Genomic DNA, 6,401 nt, shown 5'->3' with positions numbered 1-6,401 from the left:
GGTCCAGCCGACGCGCAATCGTCCTTTACGGGCGACTTTTCGCGCCGCGACCACCGGGCAGCTCACCCAGAGCGAGCCGTTGGGGGCGAGGGAGCCAGCCTTCACGTCGTCCGGCTGACACCCACCCTCCGCGGCCAGTGCTCGGGTGACCTCCTCGGCGGTGACGGAGTCGTCGAGCCCCATGACCCGCAGCTCGACCCTCTTCGAAGGCCGCTGCACTCTGACGGCTTCCGTGCCGAGTACTTCCCGCAATTTCGAGGCGAGAAGGTCGGCCTTCTCGCCTTTCTCCGCTCCAGGGACCTCGATGATCCGGGAACCCGTCGCGCCCGTTCGGATCTTGAGCGCTTGGATTCCCAGACCATCGAGGTCTATCTTGCTTCGGGCCTCCTTGATTACAGAGGCGTACGTGACGCCTCTGTCCTTCGTCTCCGGCTGCAGCGTTATCGAAACCGCCGCCGAAGACGGCGCCCGCAACTTCTTTTTCGGCTTCGCTTCTTTCGAAGCAGCCGCAGCCGCAGCCTTGCCTGGCTTCCCGGCCTTCCGTCCGATGACGGTAGACCAGGTCTCCCGCGCGGCAGGAGTCGCGGGCGCCGGTTTCGCAGCAGGTTTCGGCGCTGCCGCCGGAGTCTCGACCGCGTTCGCGGTCTTACCCTTCTTTTTCTTTCTCTCCCGTCCGTTTGGCTTCCCCCTCTTCGGAGCCGGATTCGCTGGCGGGGTCAACGTCGTGACCGCCGCCTGGTCGGCCGGCTCGGAAGCTGGGGCCTCTCTGTCCTTCCTCGCGTCCAGAGCGACACGCTGCGCTTTGGCCGGTAAGAGCCGGTCGCTCAACGCCTCGATCTTGGCGTCGATCGAGGCGTTGAGCATGTCGCTCAGTTTGGACGCGAGAGAGCGTTCACGTTCGTCCCAGTCGTCGGGACGCAGAGATTTATGCGCCGCAGTCTGCGACAGCATGAATCTATCCATTTTTTCTTCCAGGGCGTTGAACTTCGACCTCCACTCCTCCTTCTCCTTTCGAAGTTCGGCAACCAACGCCCTGAGGTGGACGACCTCGTCAGTCGCGTTGCGATTGGCGAGTTCCTCCACCACCTCCTTCATGCCTTTGCGCACTTGTTTAAGGGCCTTGATATAAGTGCCCTTGAGGTTTCTCGAGCTTCCGGTCACCTTTTGCAGAAGCTCAAGGTAACCTTCCGCTCGAGAAAGCGCGTCTCCACATCTTCCGGCGTCGTCGCTGAGCGACATGTCCGACTGACGCGAGCTTGTCCTGGATTGGACCGCACGCGCCATGTCGGCCAGCTCGCTCTCCGCCTGGATTTTCCGTTCGCGCTCCTTTTCGTCGTTAAGGCGACGTCTGGCTTCGGCCAGTCCGACGTATTGGCCGGTTGTAGCCGGTCGACCTCGGCCTCTGCCAGGCGTCGCCCTTTTCCTTTCATTTTCCTCCTCCGAGGAGCCCGGAGACAGGATTCTTTTCCTAAACTGAGGCTTTCGGCGGCGGGAAGATCCCAACGACATGTTGTCGTCGGAATCTGATCCCGCCCCCCAAAACCTCCCGTCGACCGAGGAGAGAGAGCCGACGCTGTCCACACGCGTGAGGACAACTCGCGGCTGTCTCACCCTGCCAGTAACTCCGCCCTTCTCGGGCCCAACGTCTTCACCGCCCTTCTCGGGCACTACGTCCACTCCGCCCTTCTCGGGCACTACCTCAACTCCGCCCTTCTCGGGCCTCTCGCCGGAACCGGAAAGCTCCGAAACACAAACACGTGATTTGCCCATCCCAGATTCGACAGGGCTGCGCGCCGAAGCGCGAAGGGATTCTCCATTGCCTGAGGCGCCGGTACCCTCCTGGGTTAATAATGTTTTAATGCACGTATCCATGTTTAAGGGATGACACAGTTAGACCGAACCTCCCATCGGCCACGCATCCCTTCGCGCTGTGTCGCCGCTTAGGATTCGGGGTAATTTTTATAGAGGTCTTCTTCCTCTAGATCCGGCCGGTTAAGGCAAGACCCCTCGGTCCCGCACGAAGCCGCGAGACATGACCACGACACCTCGCACGGGGTTACGAGCTTATGAGGCGTAGAGCGGACGGGAAACCCGCCCACTCTACCCGACGGCGGGGTCACCGCCGCCGAGGTCGCCCGTCCACTAGGAGCAGGGGGGAAAATCCCCACCCCGCTTCTCCGCGCCTTCGCAGCGCCACACTCACCAAATCACCAAGGGGGGCGAGCGATGATGATAAAATAAATAAATAAAAATAATAAATAAATAAATAAATAAATAAATAACGCTCACCCCGCCCTCTAGTGCCGGGGGGACCGCCAAGGTCCACATCCCACTCCGCGCCCTCTCTTCCGGCGCCGCGTGAAAGGCTAGGCCATTCCACGCAAGCTCCGCGCTCCCTCGTGGCGCAATGTGCGATCACAGGACCACTCCAGTACAAGACTAGAGCGGGACCCGGACGCCTCGCCTGGTGTTGGTCCGCGGGGGTCCGTAGACCCCTACCGCCTGCAGTCATTCGACTGCGGCAGCACTCCCCTATCCGCCAAACGGGGGACGCGCCCAGGTAGAAGTCCAGGAACTCCTCCCCTTGGAGCCTACGTCCCAGACCTAAGTCTGGGGCCCAGGCTCCAAAGGCCCGGGAACCTAACCTAACCTAACCTAACCTAACCTAACCTAACCTAACCTAACCTAACCTTTTTTTTTTTTTTTTTTTTTTTTTAACGTGTGGAAAATCCTTCATGGACACCCTCCGGTTGGGGGGGCTCGGAGGGGAGTCAGACTCTTACTGAACAAAAACCACACGTGTGTTTCGCCTGTGCGCTTGTGGCGAGATCGCGAGGACACAAAGCTCTTTCGCGATCCCGCCGGCGCCTGCCCAGACTAGGGCCCGTCGTCGTCGCCGCAAAAGCGGCAGCGACCCGAGAGAGGATCCCTTGAACACATAAGATCGCCTCTCTCCGTCCTCCTCGGGATCGTGCGATGCGGTCGATAGATCCCCCGACCTATCGCCCGCTGATCCAAACTACGGGGGCGGCGGCTGCAGGTTGGCCAGGTAGGCCCTGCGCCGCCGACCGCGTCTACCGCGACGAGACGGAAGCGAGTTCGGATCCCGTTCCCGCTCCCGCTCCGCCGCCTCCTTCCGCAGCATCACGGCGCTGCAGAAGGAGGAGACGGCGCTCCAGTTCTCCTCGCTGCCGACCATGGCAGAGACCACGGCCGGCAGCGAGAGATCCGCTCCGATGGCCGCCGACAGGGCGGCGCGCTCTTCGCACCACGCCGGGCAGACCGCGCGCGTGTGCTCCGCCGTGTCCTCGGCGCCGGCGTCGCAATGGTGACATTCCGACGTCGGCTCCCGAACCTAACCTAACCTTTTTTTTTTTTTTTTTTTTTTTAACGTGGGGAAAATCCGTCATGGACACCCTCCGGTAGGGGGGGCTCGGAGGGGATTCAGACTCTTACTGAATAAAAACCGCCACGTGTGTTCTGCCGTGCGCCTATGTGGCGGGGTCACAAGGACGCTGTCAGCTCTTTCGCAACCCCGCCGGCGCTTGCCCTTTCGGGCCCACCACGGTGCAAGCACCTCGGAGGACGCACTCGAACACGAAGCGCGCCCTCCCCTCCTTGGGGGACCGTGCAAGTCGGACGACGAATCCCCCGACCCATCGCCCGCGTGGCCTCCCCCGCGGGCAGGGGGACACCCCCCGCCCGCATCGCGCCTGTGGGTACAATCCCGCGCCGCCCCGGCGCCCCAGGCCTAGCCCGGCGACTCGGCTCGCCAGGCACCTAGCCCGGGGCGGACAATGTCAGCCCGACGAAGCCGACAAAGGCCAGGGTGGCCGCAGTCAAGGCCCTCTAGCCGACCGCAGCCTCGGCGCGAGAGAGCGCCCCCGCACGCCTTAGGGCGGGCGAGCGAACCCACCCACCCCACTCCCCGCACCGCGTCGCAGTGCCATACCCTCACCGACGGCAACCTACGTGCCACCCCGCACCGCGCACGACCTCCGAACTGAAAGACGGGCTTTCCGGGCCCCCTTCTCGGAGCGAGGAACGAGTCGGCAAGACCGTCAGTCCGCAAGACCCGCCCCCGGTGATCCAAGTCCGAGACCCGTCCCGTCCCGGGCCGAAAGACGAGCCGCAGACCCCCATAAGTCCGCAAACCCACCCCCGGTGATCCGGGACCGAGACCCGACCCCGGCCCCGGAGTTAATCCAGGACCGAGACCCGCCCCTGGAGCGGAAGACAACGTTTCCGGTGATCCAGGACCAGCCCAGAGGACCTTCCCTTCCTTAGGGGCGCGCCCAACGGCCTCGACACCCCTATGCGCTTTCGCGCCTCCCGGAGCGCGACCCAAAGGCCCCGGCACTCCAAACGCGCCTACGCACGTCCTCCTCGCGCCGCGTCGCAGCGCCAAACCCTCACCGACGGCAACCTACGTGCCACCCCGCACCGCGCACGACCTCTGAACCGAAAGACGGGCTTACCGAGTCCCATTCTCGGAGCGAGGAACGAGTCGGCAAGACCGTCAGTCCGCAAGACCCGCCCCCGGTGATCCGAGTCCGAGACCCGTCCCGTCCCGGGCCGAAAGACGAGTCGCAGACCCCCATAAGTCCGCAAACCCGCCCCCGGTGATCCGGGACCGAGACCCGACCCCGGCCCCGGAGTTAATCTAGGACCGAGACCCGCCCCTGGAGCGAAAGACAACGCTTCCGGTGATCCAGGACCAGCCCAGAGGACCTGCCCTTCCTTAGGAGCGTGCCACACGGCCCCGACACCCCTATGCGCTTTCGCGCCTCCCGAAGCGCGACCCAAAGGCCCCGGCACTTCAATGCGCTTTCGCGCCCTCCTCCCTGGTTTTGGTCCGCGGGGGTCCGAGGACCCCTACCGCCCGCGTCTCGCTAGTAACGCAGGCGGCACTCCCCTATCCGCCACCCGGGGGACGCGCCCAGGTAGAAGACCAGGAACTCCTCCCAGACCTAGGTCTGGGGCCTGGGTAACCTAACCTAACCTAACCTAACCTAACCTTTTTTTTTTTTTTTTTTTTTTACGCTGGAAAATGCATTTACGCACCCCCGCCACCCGAAGGCGACGGAAGTCTGAGACTCCCGGCGGAAAGTGCAATGCCGGACTACTCAGTAAAAACCAGCGGTGCCCTCGTCGTCCTGGTGGGGCGCCACGGGACCACTTAAAAGTATTCGCCATGACGCCCCGGACGGTGGGCCAGCCTGCGGGTGCAGGACAGGCCGCCTCCGATTGTAGAGCGCTCCCAGGCACCGAGAGCGCTCCCACGTCTCGCGCGTGCGGTCTCAAGCCGGCCGAAGGTCTTACTGTCCCTCCGGCCGGCCACCCCCACGCAGGGGACGCTCAACCAGACCAGTCTACCGTCTGCAGAATGGGGACACATGTCCAGGAGCGTCCCCTCTCCAAGCCAGGCAGGCCTGACCTCCAACGCCGGAAAATAGCGTTGGGGGCCAGGACCGCCCGTCCTCCAACGCCGGATCGCACCGAGCAACCGAGCAAGCTCCAGGGAGCCCAGCGCGACCCCGCAACTACCCCACGGGTCCGCCGGACTGCACTGATAACCGAGCTAAAAGCTCCAGGGAGCCAGCACAGCCCGGCCCTCACGCATCCGGTCTGCCGGATTGCACCAGCAACCGAGCAAAGCTCCAGGGAGCCAGCACAACCCGGCCAGCACACCGCGCCCCTGCGCTACAGGACGGGCGAGCCAGGCCCCACGGACCCACCCGTCCTGCCCCTCCCGGCTAGGCGAAAGCCTCACCTCCAACGCCGGATCGCACCGAACAACCGAGCAAGCTCCAGGGAGCCCAGCGCGACCCGGCAACTACCCCACGGGTCCGCCGAACTGCACCGACAACCGAGCCAAAGCTCCAGGGAGCCAGCACAGCCCGGCCCTCACGCATCCGGTCTGCCGGATTGCACCAGCAACCGAGCAAAGCTCCAGGGAGCCAGTACAACCCAGCCAGCACACCGCACACCGCGCCTTAGCGCTACAGGGCGGGCGAGCCCACGGCTAACCCGCCCGCCCCGTCCACCGTGTGGGGGAAGGAAAAACCCGCCCCCACGTCTCCGCGCCATCTCAGCGCCACGCACACCTCCGCGCCTCCGCGCCAACCCACCCGCGCTCACAGGACCAGAACGGCACCCGAGTGCCGCTCTGGTCCCGGTAGCGCCTCGTCTGGTTTTGGTCCGCGGGGGTCCGAAGACCCCTACCGCCCGCAGTCTTGAAACCGCAGGCGGCTTCCCCTATCCGCCACCCGGGGGACGCGCCCAGTAGAAGTCCAGCAACTCCTCCCCTTGGAGCCCAGGTCCCAGACCTAAGTCTGGGGCCTGGGCTCCAAAGGCCTGGGAACCTTTTTTTTTTTTTTTTTTTAACGTGGGGAAAATCC

The sequence above is a fragment of the Melitaea cinxia genome, chromosome 12 (genome assembly GCF_905220565.1).
Source record: "Melitaea cinxia chromosome 12, ilMelCinx1.1, whole genome shotgun sequence".
Taxonomy (NCBI): Eukaryota; Metazoa; Arthropoda; class Insecta; order Lepidoptera; family Nymphalidae; genus Melitaea; species Melitaea cinxia.
This window is presented reverse-complemented; position numbering follows the sequence as displayed.